Source organism: Coptis chinensis, chromosome 2 (genome assembly GCF_015680905.1).
Source record: "Coptis chinensis isolate HL-2020 chromosome 2, ASM1568090v1, whole genome shotgun sequence".
Classification (NCBI taxonomy): domain Eukaryota; kingdom Viridiplantae; phylum Streptophyta; class Magnoliopsida; order Ranunculales; family Ranunculaceae; genus Coptis; species Coptis chinensis.
In genome coordinates this window covers 53636021-53654801 of record NC_141457.1, presented here as the reverse complement: position 1 = coordinate 53654801, position 18781 = coordinate 53636021, and the positions used below count along the sequence as shown (strand labels likewise).

Here is an 18781-nt window from a genome sequence, read left to right as displayed (position 1 = left end):
TGGTTTAAGGCTTTATTGCATATGGTCAATGAAGTTGCACTCAGCGAAACGAGAGTAGTTAGGAATATATTTTTGGCTACTTATTTTAATTTCACATATTTGCTTGAGGACAAGCAAAATGCTATTTGGGGGTGGTTTGATAAGAGCCCAAAACTGTAGTTTCAACACTTTAATAGTATTATATTTATGCCAATTATATTTATAATAAATAAGAGTTAATAATGTTTGCGTGTTTTTGTGTATTTCAGGTCTTGGAATCAATTATGTGAAGAAATACGTCACTTTTGCAAGAGAAAAGAGTCAAATTGCTTGCAATAGAGATTATATGATTAAAGCCCAAATTTAAAGGAGAACAAACCTTTTTAAAGCCTAGTCAAAGCTAAAAAGTCAAAGTCAACACGAGTAGAAAAAGAGCAGAAAACTCAACAAAACTTCCACAGGCTATATATTTGGACTCAGACCTCGAAATTGGGCTTATTATATGTCAAAACGACCGGCTCAGAAAGATCTTTCCAATGGTTCAAGACTTGGCCCAATCAAAGTAGTAAGAGTGGATAAAGAAAGCTATTGCAGTAAATTCTAACATAAAAACTCTTTTTGGACTTAAGTAATTAGGTTTTCAGCTTGATTTAGTGGCCCAAAACACAGCTCCAAAGCCCATGCATGAAATTGTAAACCTAATCATCTCCTATATAAAGAAGATTAAGGAAAAACTCTATTATCTCTCCCTCCCATTAGTTAGAATAATTTAACTCTCTTTCCCTTTTCTTTAGTTTAGTATAGTTTAAGTAATTAGGGTTTATAATTATAGCCTCCATAAAACCTCCATTAAAATACCTTCAAGTTATTATTATTATTGAATTCAATTACTTCTCTTTTTATTATGTCTTCTTTTCATTCTTTTGTTCATGATAGTCCCATGAATCAAAGCTAAACTCCCATTAGAGGGAGTTTGAATGAAGCTTTGAGATGACTTGATTTGTTAGTATAGATTTGTTGTTTAGGATTTCAAGTTTAGGTTTTTCTTAACTTAGAGATAAGAAGAGTTTAACTTAAACTAGATAATAGTGAGTTTGCCATGAGAATGGGAACAAGCTTTCTCTCATGCTAATTAGTTTATGACTAGAGACAGTATAAAGTAATTAGGGATCATTAAAGGTCTAGTCTTTATATTTTAGCCTTGTGTGAGAATATCTAGACTAGGGTTTTCTATATAAATCTATACTAGTATGTTAAGAAATTAAAAAGTGAATTTCAATTTCTCTCTATTTTTCTCCATATTTTATTCAAGTCATATTCAATTGCTTTAATTAAATTAGTATAAGTTAAATTTATATATTTAGTTTTGTAGTATAAATTCACATCCATAAATATTGCTCTCACCATTGTTTCCTTGTGTTTGATTAATTGAATTCGTTAAGTCTAGAGAGTTAAGAGTTGAACGATTCCGTACTCTATATATTGCATGAATTTATATATGTGAGAGTAGGAAATAAATAATTGATACACTAGTAGAAAAAAGGCTTTTTGTGACTGTTTTAAAATGTTATTTGTGACTATTCTGTTCGAAACGGTCACAAATGGCATAAAATGGTTTTTGTGACTGTTTTAAAAAGTTTTTGGTGACATCCATTTTCGAAACGGTCACAAATAGTTTTTTTCTAAAGAAGGCGTATATGTGTGGAGAACTATTTGTCACTATTTCACTAAAATAGTTACATATTATCCGACACTTAAGTGACCGTTTGAACTATCTAAAAAAACTAATTCGGAACACAACACTATGCACATAATCCCACGAAGATAATCAGTTTCTTCTTAAACAACTTCATCTTCTCATTCATTTTCACTCGTGACTCTCACGGTTTAACCCCTGAGACAGCCGATTTGTCGCCATTTCAGGTTCCTCATTCTCTTCTCGGAACTTCAATTCCCCTCTCAATTAATATTTCTTCACTTTCTCTCTAGAATCTTATCGTCATAAACATATTTCTCTCTAGAATTTTATATTTGGGTGGAGAAGGTATGAATTGAAAGACCCGGAGGAATTCTTTGGGGCTTTTGTAACGCAAGAGAATAAGTTTTCCTTTGTTGTGTAGTCAGATTGTTGTTATCCGTTAGTTGTACAGTTAAATAATTGTGTTCTTATATGTTGTGATTGAATAATAGAGGCTGAAAAAGAGTTAAAGAAACTAAGGGGTGAAACTTACACTGATAATGTATATTAGTCACTCCACTTGTTGACAATTTTTCTAGCATGTTAATTTAATTTCCAAGAAAAAAGTTGGTTATAAACATCAGTATTCCTTAGTAGTTGCTGATCTTGGTGTGTAAAGTGTCCACTCTCAAGAATCATATGTAGATATTCACAATCAGTCTTACAGTGTTGATGTTATCTATAATTATAATCATTGTCTGTAGGTAAATGGTTAGTCTAAAATTATTTTTGTGTTAGCTGTGAGAACATTTTTGGTCTTCTATGCTAAAGTTTGGAACTTCTCGGTACTATGAGGGCTTTAAGTCAAGTTCCTATGGCACGTCTTTCTTTGCACAAGAATACCAAGCTCATGCTACTCAGAAGTAACATGCCCATAATAAACGACAAAACATGCATCTGGTCTGATTTTTAACATTGCTTCTTATGTTTATTTGACATGCTCTAAATTATTTAATTGCAACGTTAACCATTTCGTTAAACAGATTATCTTTTACAATAACAAGACTGGTTTCGTATGATTTGTTATAGAATATTTGTCTTTTTGCTCTTATAAGTTTACCAAATAGTCAAAGTGTTCTCTTGATGTATAGTAGAAAATGGAATTACATTTCGCCTATTTGCTGATGTTATTGATCCATTGCACTTGATAGAATTGAAGTTTTATAATACACATTTTAATTATTTACGTTTTGATCAGGATTGGACTCTAGCCTGTAGGATTCTTAGTTGCTTGAGTTCAGTCTACGTCACTTCTAAAAATAGGTTATATTGTGGTTCTGATAGTTTACTGTTATTTCTTTCCACCTCCAATTTGTGTAGATGTGCATCTGGCATTCAAATGCCAACTCATTTTAGGCCACACTGAAAAAGCACGCATCACGTAATTATTTGTGTCGTTGTTTGTGTTACGTATCTTTTGCAAATCTTACTTAGCCTGATATATATTGATTAGTATAGTGGCTAGCAAGGTATCAATCCTACTCTAAATAACTAGTTGATAGTAATAGAAATTCCTAATCTAAATTACTCTAATGAATGCAAGTAAAAGATGTGGCTAAGTAATAAGTAATATATGGTTGATTTGATTTGAGATTTAAACTATGCATAAAATAAACTAAATTAAATATATGAATATGAATCAAAGAGAGAATATCTTGGGGAGATGAATCCACCAAAATCATAGAATTAGTCTAATAGATCTACCTATCATGCTTAATATAAATCACCAATAGAAACTCACCATACCTACAAACCCGATGCTCATAACCATGATGATAATATGTGGATTTCAACGTGCTTTCTATCTTTCCATTAAATACTTCTTCAATCTCCAATGATATCTTCTATCTAACCAAATTGTGCTTTAAGTGGCATTCAATATACAACTCTAGGTGCCATGGAAAATCCACATGTGGCATTAACCATACAACTAATTGAGGTGCCATAAAGAATCAATCATCACACTAGAACACTAAAAACTAGAAGAAAAGAATCTAGGGTTTGTAGTATTTGGCTCTACACAATCTTGGATTACCCTAAGACCTCCTAACCTCCACAGGGGCGTTAGATCAATGGACCGAATAATAAGAAGAAACTCAATGAGGGATTTAAACTAAAACATGATAGAAGAAGAACTAAACTAAAACATACAAAAAGGCTTCATCTCCCCTCCCAAGAGAAGGAGATTAGCCCCTCATACTATGCTATGAACACAATATGAAAAGGAATAATCTTTATAGCTATTAATGGTGAAAAGGTCTGAACTTTCTTCTCTCTTAATTCTAGATCTAAGATGCAAACACTAAATTTCCTAGATCCTTGTATGGCTGAGGTTTTTGTGCCTTATATATTGGCTTACATGTAAAAATGCGGATAAAGATCCGAATCCCATGTTTATTTGGTGTCAAACTCTCTGTAATCTTTCTAGAAGCAATCCTTATAAAGTTGGATTCGGTTGGGCCAAAGTTGGACGTGGCCCACTTTGTTCTCAGAGGCTATTAGTAAGGCTGCGGCCGATAGCTTTCGGTTTCCTAATTCTTGTGAAACTCGACTTCTTTTCCATGTTAATCTCATCTTCCTATGAAGTCGAAATTAAGGCTTTGAGATCAGATTGAAGACTCTTCTAACTCAATTATTATCCTCTTTTAGAGTCCCATTAGGCTTAGCACTTATGGAGACAAATATGACATTTTTGCCCTAGGCCTTTAGCTGTAATTCCCAGTGACTCCTTTTTGACTTGTTTGACTTCTTTTCCCTCCATATTTCACATTTAGGTTCTTTGACCTGCAAAACTCAAATTGCATCATATTAGAATATTTAAATATAAAATGGAGACTAACATACACATAATTGGGGTTATAAATCATTACTTTTGAGCACTTATCACAACCCCCAACTAGCATTTTGCTAGTCTCTTAGCAAATATATGTTATACTAGAGAAGTGTTCAAAGCTAACAATACTAATTAAATAATAAACTAACTCACTTTCTCAGGCATCGCGGTTGCATTTACCATATGCAACAAGGCCTTAAACCTTTAAGTTACCCTTAAAGGGCCGAGTTATAACCTCGTGAGGGTTTTGGAGTTGATATACCCACAAAATCAATTTTACATATGAACTATGGTGAAATCTAGAAAAAACAACTTTTTCAGTTAAAATGTCTAAATCAAAAGGTTACTACTTATCACACCCATGATCATAAAACATTAGGTTAAGGTTCTATTCATAAAGATAGAAAAGACTGATTAATCATCCTAACTAGAGCTTATTTATTCATTTTAACCATTTTGATTTCTTTTCTTTTCCAAGCAACGGAATTTCTACCTTACCTTTGGATTAGTATTTTGACTTCAAATCTCACCATTTCATACACTCACAAGAAAATCTCTCTCAGATAAGTTTTCTATTTTACCTCCATATGTAGGGAAATGAGTAAAAAAATAGAACATCCCACACATTTAGTCAGAAAGACGGAAATTTTCAAATATATAAATAAAGTCTCATGGAAAGAATGTCAATCACATTTGAAGTGTCGGGTCCTTCACTTTAGCATCCTCTCACCTATTCTACACTTCATATCATACTTTAGTGATAAGTCTGGGTATTAAAATGGGGCTTAGGACAGGTTAACAAGAAAAGGGTAAAAAGGATTCAAAAATTTCTGAGAATATACTAAAGACTTTTTGCTTTTGACCTTCTTGGAAATTTTCTTCACTTGTAGACTGCAACACTTGACCTCTATCACTACTTTTGCTCAATTATTTATATTTCTTTTCTTTTCTTTTTTTTTTTTTTTTTTTTTTTTTTTTTTTTTTTAATTTTATTGAGCAAAAGGAATGATTTTCTTCATTTGACTTTAGTAAAATTTCCTTCAAAAATCTTCTTCATTCTAGCTTTCTCTTTAGTCTTTAGAAATCCTCAGAAATATGGATAAGGCTGATAATATGGGATATACTCCTTATCTGGAGTTGGGTTTAAGATGGTTGGTTTAAGAATAAAAGGTTTAATATATAAGGCTCAAAAGTGGTTAATATGATAATCCTACTAGGTGGGATAAAGGCTGATTGGGTTACTACTTGACTTATCAGTATGATATTCCGCTTTGAATAGACTACAAGACCTAATGGCTATCTCCCCAGTTGATGCCACCTCGTGATTGACCAAATCAAGAATAAATGAGACTATACAACGAATTTAAGCAAGCGAAAAATGGTTGAGTCAACTTGGACTCAGATTTACGTAAAGACTCTCCAAGGAATTAAAATTGAAAGGCTCAAGTCTCTTGAGGTCAAGTCTCTGTACTAATCATCTAGTTTGGTAGAAGTTTAAGTTGCTCTTTCATTTGAAATTCCTCTAGTGGTGTATTATATGAACTTACTCTAGACTAAGACTTTTATCAGTGAGATCTATTTCTAGTAATAGAAACTTAGTCTAAAAGTCTTACTAATCCTGGTTATGACTTATAATTTCCAATTTTCATTAGCCAGTTTAAATGAAAAAAATATACTTTTCACCTAGAATCACCATAATTCACATATAAACTTTCTAAATATTGTAATTAAAATATTGCAAAATTTTAATTCTCACCCCCCTAACTAAATTAGGCAATGTCCTCAATGACTAAATAAAATAACTGAAAGCTTACCATAATTGAAATAATCAGAGAAGGAGAGATATTACCTTAAATGCGTGCAAAATTACATCAGCTAAAATCTGTAGAATTTATATCCTTAACAAAAGAAATAGGAGTAATGATTCGTGAGGATTAAAATTACTACAACGACTAAATATTTGTCATGTGAATGTCTATAGAGTTATACGTCTCCAAAAAAGTGGAGGTAGAATGTAAGAGTCACATGTACAAACTACACGACTGAAAATTTTAAACAATGAATAACAGTAATAATAATAATAATAATAATAATAATAATAATAACTTAAAATAATAGTTTCATTGTTGCACGGAATACAAGATTTGTCTCTGCCTATAAATAAGAGTGATAAACCATAATAGACAATCAAGTATATAAGTGATCATAAATAGTTATTAAGAAAATGTGGAACTGTGAGCTGAGTCCAAATTTTTCTTCCAGAAAATCAGTTATAATAATAAGCTCGGATTCATTATCCCAATACAACTCCATTTTCCTACTCGCCTACTCATAATCGATTCTGTAGTCGTAAAAGCATCAAACAATATATCTTCGGGACATTTGTCTCCATTAGAATAAAAGAGACAGTCCCAACCCCGAGTTTCGCATTCTTCTTTAAAAAATCCGTTCATGGCATTGTTGTCAAACAACTCTCCATAACGAGTTAAGTGCGTGAATCTTTTCGTTCGGTCGTCATATTATTTGTTTTTGCGAACTTATCCTAGAGTTGTCGTAATGGAGATGGCCAAACAGAAGGTAAACTAACATAACAACACTCTTTGGAACAATACGCAAAGCGGTTGCTTTCAAGAAACCAAAAATTAGATCTGTACAAAAAAACTTGTTTCTCTAAATTTTTTTTTTTCAAGCCTAACTACAGCACCCTTCCTTCTTCACAATTCAACACCCATTAATACCTTCACGTTTTTTCCCATTCTCCTCAATCAACAACCAACAAAAAAAAAGAAAACAAACTGAAAATTAATTCAAATTTGAATTTCAGCCACCCGTAATCGAAGCCGCGGTGATACATTCATCGTGGGGAATCAGGACGTCCCATTATGCTTGACCGGCGGTCGATCTTGCCGGTGAGCAAGTGTTGAACACGACTAGAAGTGCGTCTGATCGGCTGGAAGTTGCGGGTTGTGGTGGGGGTGGCTGGAAGTGTGTGCGGAGGTGTCCAACTTGTGGTGGGGGCAAATTTGGAAGTGTGCAACTTCGTGGTAGGTGCGGCTGTTTGTGTGTCCGGAAGAAGAAGAAGGAGTGTGGGTGCGGCTGGAAGTAGAAGAAGAAGTTTTTTTTTTTTTTTTTTTTGGTTGTTGTCTTTTTTTTTTTTTTTTTTTGAGTTTTAAGGCCCAAAATCGATTTTAGAGAGTTTTATTAGGATTGGGATTTAAAACAAAGTGGGATTCTAACTAACTTCATCGGGGAATAGAGATCTAGTCCGTAATGGAGAAGAATTCCACCTTACTAAAAGCACAACTTAGCATATATATATGTGTGTCAAGATACACTTCAAAGCTCATATCAATTTCATTCTTATTCATAAAACTAATCACTCACTCCATAAACTATTGATATTTTAAGAAATTAAAAACAACTAATCCCATGACAGTAGAAAATAAAATTAACTTCTACGTAAACTCTTCCAAATACTATACCCTAACTTAGTAAAAATAGATTAATTCTCCGTACTCTCGATACTTCAAGCTCCTTCTCGAACTTTTTGTTGTGATGGGATAGAGGATACAGAGATGTAAAAAGTGTTGAAGTAGTGAATTAGGGATCTGCGCTACAAAATATAGCTTTATAGGGGAAGTTTAGGGCGTCTCCACTTCTCTCCTAGTCGAAAGCATAAAGCTACTGACTTCTTCTTTATTTGGGTAGATTTCTATTCCTTTTTTAACTTGAATTCTACAGACTCCTGACTCTCTCTTCTTTCTTTGCACGAAAATATTTAGTCTTTTGGGTTATGTTGGACTATCCTAAGTCCTCTAATCCTAATTAAAATGGAATTAGTATAAAGCTAACGAGAGTTGAAGTAGAAGTAGGAAAAAATCTTCTCTTATATATATAGATGAAGCAATGTGAGTTTAGTGAGGATTTTGCTATGAATTTTTTTTTTTTTTTTTTTTTTTTTTTTTTTTAAGGAATAATTTTTCTATCTATTTAAACTACTTGGGTTGCCTCCCATAAAGCTAAGTTTAATGTAAGCCAGCCGACATAGAGGGGAAAACTTAAGGTTACCCCCTAACTAGCTTAGGTAATTTTTTTTTTTTTTTTTTTTTTTTTGTGGGTCTTTTTATAGTTAGATTCCCTAGACTTAAAACTTGTTTGTAATCCAATTTTTGCTCTTTTTATCTTTCTTCTTTTCCATCGTGGCCTATACATTTTAGTAGAGGGCGAAGTCATCTTAATTAAATCTTTGATAAATCTACGATTAAAAGTAGCTTGACATAAAGATGCTTTCGAATGTCTTCTATTTTTGTATGAGGTTGACCAAAGTGTCTAGCAATGTATTAATATGATGTATAACACTATCATTGTTATAATTCATGCCTAATTGTGATACACATGATAAAAATGGATCTTTGTAGTGAGTGTTCCTAAAACTTTTATTAGCAATTGTGTGTATTGCACATAGATCATCCATCTTTTCCGTATCATCGTCAGGGTTTCTAAATAATGTAAAGATGTTTACATCTACTCTCATATTCCCGAAAGTGATAGACATGTTCCCATTCCTACAATTAATTAAAGCTTCTGCTGTAGCTAAGAATGGTCTACCTAAGATGATAGGAATTTGGTTTCCATTTGTAGGTAAAGTGTCAAGAACTATAAAATCAACGGGGTAATAAAAATCAGAGACCTTGATAATCACATCCTCTATTATCCCTCGTGGAATCTTAATAGATCTATCAGCTAACTGTAGTCTAACAGTTGTTGGTTTCAAGTCCTTTAACCCTAGCTGTTTATAAACTGAGTATGGTAATAAATTCACACTAGCACCTAAATCCAATAATGCTTGATCAGTGTAGTCCTCTCCTATTCTACACATAACTGTAGGACTACCGGGGTCCTTATGTTTTACTACGGCTTTGTTCTATAGAAAAGATGAACAACTTTGTGCAATAAAAGCGTCCTTAGGAATATTTGTTTTCTTCTTTACTAGGTCTTTTATAAATTTAGCATATGAAGGTATTTGTTTAATTGCACTTAGAAAAGGAATATTGATATGTAGATTTTTAAAAATATTCATGATCTCATTATATTGTGCTTCCTTTTTGTTATCTTTTAACCTAGAGGGGAATGGTGCGGGTGGAATTTTTTCGGTTACCTGCTCTTTGGTTTTCTCAGTTTCAACTGGCTTTTCCTTATCTTTTGTTATAACAACTTCTTCAGAATCAGGTATGTCAACTTTGTTATCTACTTTCTTTCCTAACCTAAAGGTAGATATTGAGTTAACTACCTCTGTGGGTACGGATGAAGGGGTGGTTTCAACTTGATAAACATTTCTACCTTTAGGGTTTTGTTCAGGTTGACTTGGTAGAGTTCCCTTGGGTCTGTCTGCTAGACTAGCTAGTATCTGATTGAATTGTTGGCTCATCTGTTGAGTTATTTGTTGAGTTACCTGAGAAATTTGTTGTGTTACTTGTTGAGCCATAATATCAAATTTTTGGTCAATTCTTTTGAATTCATTCTCAGTTTTGGTGGCTAAAGCTTTCATGGTTTCCTCTGTGGTGTTGGGTTGGGTTTGGTAATTAGCCATAGGATCAATAGCTGATTCTCTATTTACGTTTGGTTGTTGTTGTTGTGGGTAATACTGTGGAGAAGGTATTACTGCGCCTCTATTATTCATGTATTGTTGCCTATTGTTCCCTTGATTACCTTGAAAACCATATTGGTTTTGCTGTGGAGACATGTTCTGTCTCCATTGATAATTATTTCGTGGATCTTGGTTATAGTTATTACTAAAGTTATGGGCAACAAATACTGGACAAACTAGTGTATCATGGTCTGTGGCAAAACAACTTTCACAAAATTGATTGGCACTCATTGCTTGTTGAGGTTGATTATTCATTGGAGGGTTTGAAGTAAATGAATCAAATTTCTTATTTAAGTTTTCGATTCCTGTGGTTAAACTAGCAATGGCACCTTCAAGTTTCTCATTAAGTTCATTTTTAACCTCATACATACCTGGTTTACTAAAACTTATCCCCCCATCTACCCGTGCCATGTCCTCATGGTCACTACTATTGGCCCAATCCTTAGAACTCTCAGAAAAGTTTTGCAAAAAAGTGTAGGCTTCATCAGGAGTAAGACTAGTAAATCTTCCTCCATTCATTGATTCAATTAACTGACGGTTCATAGGTGAAAGACCTTTTATAAAGTAATGTACGATATTAAGTATGTCAAAACCATGATGTGGACAACGGACAAGTAAATCATTAAATCTATCCCATGTTGTATGAAACTCTTCATTAGGTTTTCCTTTGAAGGTTGAAATAGCCAATTGCATGGCTTCAGTTTTACGTAAAGGGTAATATTGTTTCATAAACTTTTGTGATAGTTGCTCCCAAGTAGTTATAGAATTAGAGGGTAGGGATCTATACCAACGTAGTGCGGCATCCTCAAAAGTCAATGGGAACAACCTTAATCTAGTTTCTTCAGGTGAAAGATGAGGTGCTTTAAAAGTACTTAATATGCTCAAGAATTTACTCAGATGATTATATGGTTCTTCATTTGTTTTGCCATAATATCTTGGCAACATATTAAGAATGGTGGGCTTAATCTCATAGTTATTGTTATTGTCGGGCATCACTATGCAGTTCGGTGGTTGAACTGCGATAGGTTGAAACAAGGTGCTAAGAGTTCTTTGATCAGCCATGGTGTCTAATGGTACTCTCTCTGGTGTATCCTCTAAATCTACTAGTGGTGTGTGTGTTTCAGAATCAGAATTAGATCCTGAGTTTGATGGTGTGTTCTCCTCTAAAACCAGAATTGGAAGATTGTTACAAGAATTAGCTCTTCTGATTAAACGCTTACGAGGTGAATCACGAAACCAAGTTTTCATGCACTAGATAATAAAGCTATATAAAATAATCTAATATGCACTTAATTAACTAAATTATATTATCAAACTATATGATGCTAACTATTAATGCTAATTATGAAACCGCTAACAGGGGATTCACGGTGGAAGAGAAGCACTTACTGTTACAGCAAGCAAAACAAGTCCAAAAATTTTGAATTTTTTATAGCAGCTACCTGATACGTCCAGGAAGTAGTCTGTAAAATATCAGAGCAATCGGAGCTTGCTAAGTCCCTCTTCTTTACTGTTCAATCCTGCAGAGTCAAGTGAGAAGTTTTCTGCACACACTATAAACAATCGATTAAATAAATAAGTAAAAGAGCACTAAAAATCACGAAATTTTTACTGGAGTCTCCTGACGTGTCAGGGATGATCCTGTAAAAAGTTTGAATTATTTGGAATTTTACAGATCCTTCTTCTCGACTGTTCTTCCAGAGACCTTGGTCCTGAAAAGCTGCAGAAACACACTGAAAACAAGAAACTAGTTAAGTGGTCAAAACAGGTCAAAAAATATTCAAATTTTTACTGAAAGCTCCTGACGAATCAAGGTTCCTCCTGTAAAAAAATTAGAATTTTTGATAATGTGTAAATAACTCTGCTCGACTGTTTTTACAGATGCTTGCGTCCTGAAAACTGAAAACGGAGTACTGCAAAGACGATGTTAGTTACTCAGGTAAGACAAGTACTAAAAATTCCATAAAATTTCAATAAATTACCGATACTGTACAGATCAACTCTGTAAAATTTCAGAATTTTTTAAAATTTATAAATATGTTTTCTGCACTATTCTTTTCTGTTAAACAAACACTAAACTTTATGCAAATACTTTCTACTATGCAAATCTAATTGAATTAAACTAAATTAATCTAATTATGCTAAATATACAATTTATACTATATGAATTCCTAAATTAAAGTAATCTAAACTAAATATTCTATCACCTAATCAATTTAGAGATGAGACATGGCATTGAAAAAAGCACGCATCACGTAATTATTTGTGTCGTTATTTGTGTTACGTATCTTTTGCAAATCTTACTTAGCCTGATATATATTGATTAGTATAGTGGCTAGCAAGGTATCAATCCTACTCTAAATAACTAGTTGATAGTAATAGAAATTCCTAATCTAAATTACTCTAATGAATGCAAGTAAAAGATGTGGCTAAGTAATAAGTAATATATGGTTGATTTGATTTGAGATTTAAACTATGCATAAAATAAACTAAATTAAATATATGAATATGAATCAAGAGAGAGAATATCTTGGGAGAGATGAATCCACCAAAATCATAGAATTAGTCTAATAGATCTACCTATCATGCTTAATATAAATCACCAATAGAAACTCACCATACCTACAGAGCCCGATGCTCATAACCATGATGATAATATGTGGATTTCAACGTGCTTTCTATCTTTCCATTAAATACTTCTTCAATCTCCAATGATATCTTCTATCTAACCAAATTGTGCTTTAAGTGGCATTCAATATACAACTCTAAGTGCCATGGAAAATCCACATGTGGCATTAACCATACAACTAATTGAGGTGCCATAAAGAATCCAATCATCACACTAGAACACTAAAAACTAGAAGAAAAGAATCTAGGGTTTGTAGTATTTGGCTCTACACAATCTTGGATTACCCTAAGACCTCCTAACCTCCACAGGAGCGTTAGATCAATGGACGAATAAGAAGAAACTCAATGAGGGATTTAAACTAAAACATGATAGAAGAAGAACTAAACTAAAACATACAAAAAAGGCTTCATCTCCCCTCCCAAGAGAAGGGAGATTAGCCCCTCATACTATGCTATGAACACAATATGAAAAGGAATAATCTTTATAGCTATTAATGGTGAAAAGGTCTGAACTTTCTTCTCTCTTAATTCTAGATCTAAGATGCAAACACTAAATTTCCTAGATCCTTGTAAACTGAGGTTTTTGTGCCTTATATATTGGCTTACATGCTCGTCTGGATAAAGATCCGAATCCCATGTTTATTTGGTGTCAAACTCTCTGTAATCTTTCTAGAAGCAATCCTTATAAAGTTGGATTCGGTTGGGCCAAAGTTGGACGTGGCCCACTTTGTTCTGATTGAGGCTATTCGTAAGCTGCAACTTTCTCGATAGCTTTTCGGTTTCCTAATTCTTGTGAAACTCGACTTCTTTTCCATGTTAATCTCATCTTCCTATGAAGTCGAAATTAAGGCTTTGAGATCAGATTGAAGACTCTTCTAACTCAATTATTATCCTCTTTTAGAGTCCCATTAGGCTTAGCACTTATGGAGACAAATATGACATTTTGCCCTAGGCCTTTTAGTTTGTAATTCAGTGACTCCTTTTTTGACTTGTTTGACTTCTTTTCCCTCCATATTTCACATTTAGGTTCTTTGACCTGCAAAAACTCAAATTGCATCATATTAGAATATTTAAATATAAAATGGAGACTAACATACACATAATTGGGGTTATAAATCATTACTTTTGAGCACTTATCACACACACGTACAACCCACTATATGTGACTAGTACTATTGAATTGTTGAGTTCTAGTGTTGAACTGTCGTGTTCTAGTATTGAACTTTCGAGTTCTAGTGATGAAGTGATGAACTGTCGAGTTCTACATACTATTGAACTATCGAGCTCTAAAGGAAGAACTACGTATGGCTTGATCCCCGAAAGGGTACGTAGGCAGCCACCTGACACAACCGCTTTCATAGGTAGATACCCACCCCGTAGAGTTCTTTATTTCTGATGTTTGATCATTATTGCATAAAAGAATAAAGGACCGGCATAGAAGTAGGTATGTACATGAAGTTTTAGTCTCTTTCCCAAGACATGTACTTCTTAAGTTCAGGAATGTTTAGGCTGAACTTCCCAAGTTCAGGGATTTGAGGAATGAGGGGGTACCTTTGCCTATAGCCTTACCGGAGACAGAGCTCACTAAGATTTTGGTGCTATGTGGGGGTAGACTTGGACATGTTAAGTCGAAGTGACTAGGATGTGACACTTGGTACTATTCACGGGTAGGTCTGCGTGACCTAAAAGCAGTTCTTTTGGTACATTCCTTTGCCTAACTATTCTAATTATATTATAGAATAAGGGCATGACCCAAAGCTGACTCGACAACCCTACAAGATATCAACCGGGCCGGTGCCACTAGACACACTAACTATTCTTTATGCGTAGGGATGGCAAAGAAAGATCTACCTCTTGACAAGGAGTTTTTGATGTAGTTGCCTCTACTCTTTTATTAGAGGATTAGTTAAGCGAGAATGTAGGGATTCTTGTCTTTTCTTTGGGTTATCACTCCTTGCCTGAACTGATTCACCACTAGAGCACATAAATAAGTCCGGACTCCATCTCAAAGTGGATGCCAATGGCTAATTCAATGGGTGATTAAAATGGGGTTTGACTGCTACTAAATGGAGATTCTTAGAAGAAGGAAAAAGAGCGCTTCACCCATTCTCATAAGATACTTGAGAGCCAAATAAGTCGACCATGGGGTGCGAGAAATGAAGATTCTCGCAGAGGATTGAGCCGCCGGTTAATCACTTTTGTATCGGATTTCTTTTCGCTCTTGAACACAGACAACGGAAAATAACACATAAAAGGAAAAGAGCATAGTAGATGCAAATCTGTTTCATCTACATCGTTAGTGAAACCAGTTGCCTTGTCCCTGTCTCCCAAGTGTGTCATCATTTCGAGTGACCCATTAAACAAACTTAAGGCGGAACACGCACTTCACAAGCTATCTTCTCTAGCTACTATCAGGTCAGGCCAAGGACTGAAAGCTAGTGAAGGAAAGAAGATGCCAATGAAGAGATGCAAGAACAATAATGTTACTTTAGCAAAGCCTCTGTAAAAGGATAGATGGTAAGGTAACGAGTTACCATCAAAGCCAAAGAGGAAGTCTCAAAGGCGAGGCACCGAATATGGTCATGATAAATAAAGAACGGATGCTCAAAAGGGAGCCTTAATCAATACATAATTCTCCCATATAGGTAGTGACTGAATGACCCAATCAAAGAGATGCTTAAGACCCGAAAAAAGCTAATTCAACCACGGCGGGGAAATTTTTATAAGTAATTTCCCTTCCATATTGTTCAAACAAACATAATAAAGCTTCCTAGTGAAAACATAAAACTTCCTCTTCTGAGATAATATAAGATTTCACTCTTTTTAAACCAAGAACGGCTGACCATCAAACGACACGGAAGAAAATAGAAGGGCCAAACTAGCCATTTCGACAATCAGGATGCCTCTTTGCTTCACTTGGCTCTCTTTCACTGCTAACTCCCATCCCTTGCTTGGAAATCGATGTTGCATCTCCTGTCCAAGTCAGAAAGGATATTAGGCTATCGGGGACCAGCCTTTCGTAAAAGCACCTTTCAGGTTAGCAAGTAGATATCTAGAAACCGATGCAAAAAGGTTGTCTGTTCGTGAGATTATTGATATCATTTTCTTTTTTTAATGCGCATCTCCCTCGTGTTTGCCGTAGCGATAGCGACCCTTCCCTTGGGCCAGAGACTGAAGTGAATTGTTTTGCGCCTGTTGAGATCTCTATTAGAGAAGGATTTCAAGGGATTATTTTGAGATCAAATAGGCCATAGAAGAGATCATATCACTTCAAATAGGAGCTAACCAAGCGTAGGCCTTATTCTAGTATCGCATCAAGGGAACTACCATGGGAAAAAGACCTTCACTCTTGTAGTATAGGGGTGGTGAAGCTGGCAGACCTGCCCTCGCCCTTGTGACATCAATCACTCAAGCCAAGTGCCGGCATAGGGGGACACGAAAAGTGAACTACGTTAATGGTCACCGGTGGGAACAACAGCCTTATGAGAGACGGGGCACGTAGTGGGGTAGTTTAAGGATAGAAATTCCACTGAAGTTAGGGATTAGCAGTCGAGCTGCTATCATGAAGAAGTCTACTAAGGCTTGTGGGCATATCGGAGATCTGGTCAGGAAAATGGGGCAATTTAAGGCCCGTGGGGGAGCCTCTCGTCACGTTACCTTATGGCACCTTATCAACAGGCATTCGGCCTAAAGAAAAATGGCATCTACGCGGCTTCCAAACGAAAGGGCTAGTAGCTAGCCAGGGATTCACTCCCCATTTGAAGTAGCATCCTTTCCTTATAGCTGCCCTCTGCCTCTACTCGAACAAGCATTTAGGAACAGAACTTGCAAAACAGAACATGACGGAAGAGACATGGGTGCGAGCCTTAGCCTGCCCTTATTAAGTCACCCCGGAGAGCCTTCCTCTTTGCTTTCTTCGAGCTTTCCAGGGAGCGGTGAAGGAACACTCCATTCAACACTGGCCCACCTCCACTGCGGAGGAAGACCAAGCCAATCTATATGAAGAAAGAAAATTGGAAGATCTTTGTCGTACTAGCCCATGCAAAGGGTGGAAGAAACCTAGGCATAGTCCCATTCAGTAACGGAACTACACTAACGGGAGGCTCAAAAAAGAAGCAATCTCGGTCGCCCGGTCTCTACTTCTCCGGCCTTGAAAACGTAGGCTTCAAAGCCTCAGGTGCTCTCGCTAGCCATTCCCTTTTCCATCAAGACATCGACCTAACAAGCAGCGGCTTTTCGGCTTGCTTAAAGCATCATTGCTTGAAGAAACAATTGAAAGAGAGTGAGTGCTCCCGGGTGAGGAGCACGAACGGTACCTTCAATATTAGGGTTTTTTGGATGTTGTTTGTATATTTATAGTTTTCTTATTATTCGAGGATTAGTTACTTGACTTACCTGGCATTGGTCGAGATGGTTAAGTAGCTGGTTCTACGAACCAATATATCTTTTAGTAGTTGGGTTTACGACTAAGGTATGAGGTTTTATATTTAGTTTGGATGTATTCTTATTAAATTTTCAGGTTAGGACATGTTTTATATTTATGAAATGTCAAAAATACAGAGAAGACTCTGCCGAAAATTTTCCAGATAAGCCACGTGTCATAGGTTTGAGTTTTAGGGCGTTACATCCCCCCATGTCCAACTTTTACAAATGTTGCTATCTGACTTTGTACAACCCTATTTTCTTATTCACTAAAGCTTGGAAGCACTTGTTATATGGATTTTATTTGTTTTGCAGTTCTCTTTACTAGAATAATCATTAAAACCAGGTAAATGATTTTTTTGTGATTCACTTTATCTTTAGAATTTATAAGATTTGGTAGGATCAACAATGGTCACTAGGTATTCGATGAAGATGGCCTAGTACTGTAGTGTGGTAGCTGCCCAAACCTTATTTGATCTTTTAGTTCCTTAGTTTTTATTTTTTATTTATTATATTTTTAACTTTTGCAGATCAAGAAATTTTTTGGCCAGCAAGAAGACTTCCACCTCAAATAGATGTCAAAGTTCGTAGTTTGTTCGGTGTTTCTAAGAATGTTTTTCGAACTATGATGAAGACTAATCACGAGTGTTTGACGTGAATGTGATTTGGTCACAATTCTTTCTTAATCCATTCATTTGTATATTATTAAGTACCTATTGATTACCTAAGTCTTATGTTTATTTTTGCTATTTGAATTTTAATGGATTATATTTTAGGTGTATATTTGTTGTAGGTCCAATTCAATGTGAAATGTTTGTTTTCAAATATATACAAGTTTTTTTTTTTTGAAAAAAATTATAATATTTATCACGGTTTTGTCAGAACTGTCACAAAAGATATATTTTTTTGTGACAGTTTTTGAGCAGTTGTTACCGTTTTTTATGGTTAAGAGAGGCTAGTCCGAAACAAATATTTGTGGCGGTTTTAGGAAAAAAAATAAATGACTCACTCCGTCACAGTTTTGGGAAAAAAAAAACATTGACAAAAGACTTTTTGTCACTGCTATTAACAGTGATATAAAAGCCTTTTTTCTTGTAGTGATAACGTAAGAATAAGTTAGAGAGATCTAATTGTGTTTTTATGTTTATCACCTATCTAGAAATTTATAGTTAGAGTTTTAGTATATTAATTAACATAGAATATATCTTTAAAACCAATATGGCTTATCAATATGTAGACCAACAATCATGTGGTTATTATGAAAACCCTTCGTCATGTTCATGTTGTGGTAGTCCTTACCATTGGGCTTTTCAGTGCCCATCATATCAAGAGTTTGGGCCTACTATAGAATATAATTATAACACTTAACGGGTATAATGTACAATGTACTATACATGTTTTTGAAATTTAGATAATTTACTTTTTTTTTTTTTTTTTTTTTTGCAATGCAGTACTCTGTACAATTAGTTTTTTTGCACTTTTAGACTATGACTCAATTCTAATAGGTCAATGCTGATGTGGCCTCCAAAATACA

At 34.8% G+C, this 18781-nt stretch overlaps 1 long non-coding RNA gene across 1 annotated transcript; it reads left to right on the top strand.

Moving 5' to 3' along the window:
* Positions 1 to 2501: 2501 nt before the first annotated feature.
* Positions 2502 to 17996, top strand: LOC147516583 (uncharacterized). The gene is made up of 2 exons (XR_015211096.1): positions 2502 to 2617; positions 17778 to 17996. It is a non-coding gene; the product is annotated as an uncharacterized LOC147516583 (long non-coding RNA).
* The last annotated feature ends 785 nt before the right edge of the window (positions 17997 to 18781 follow it).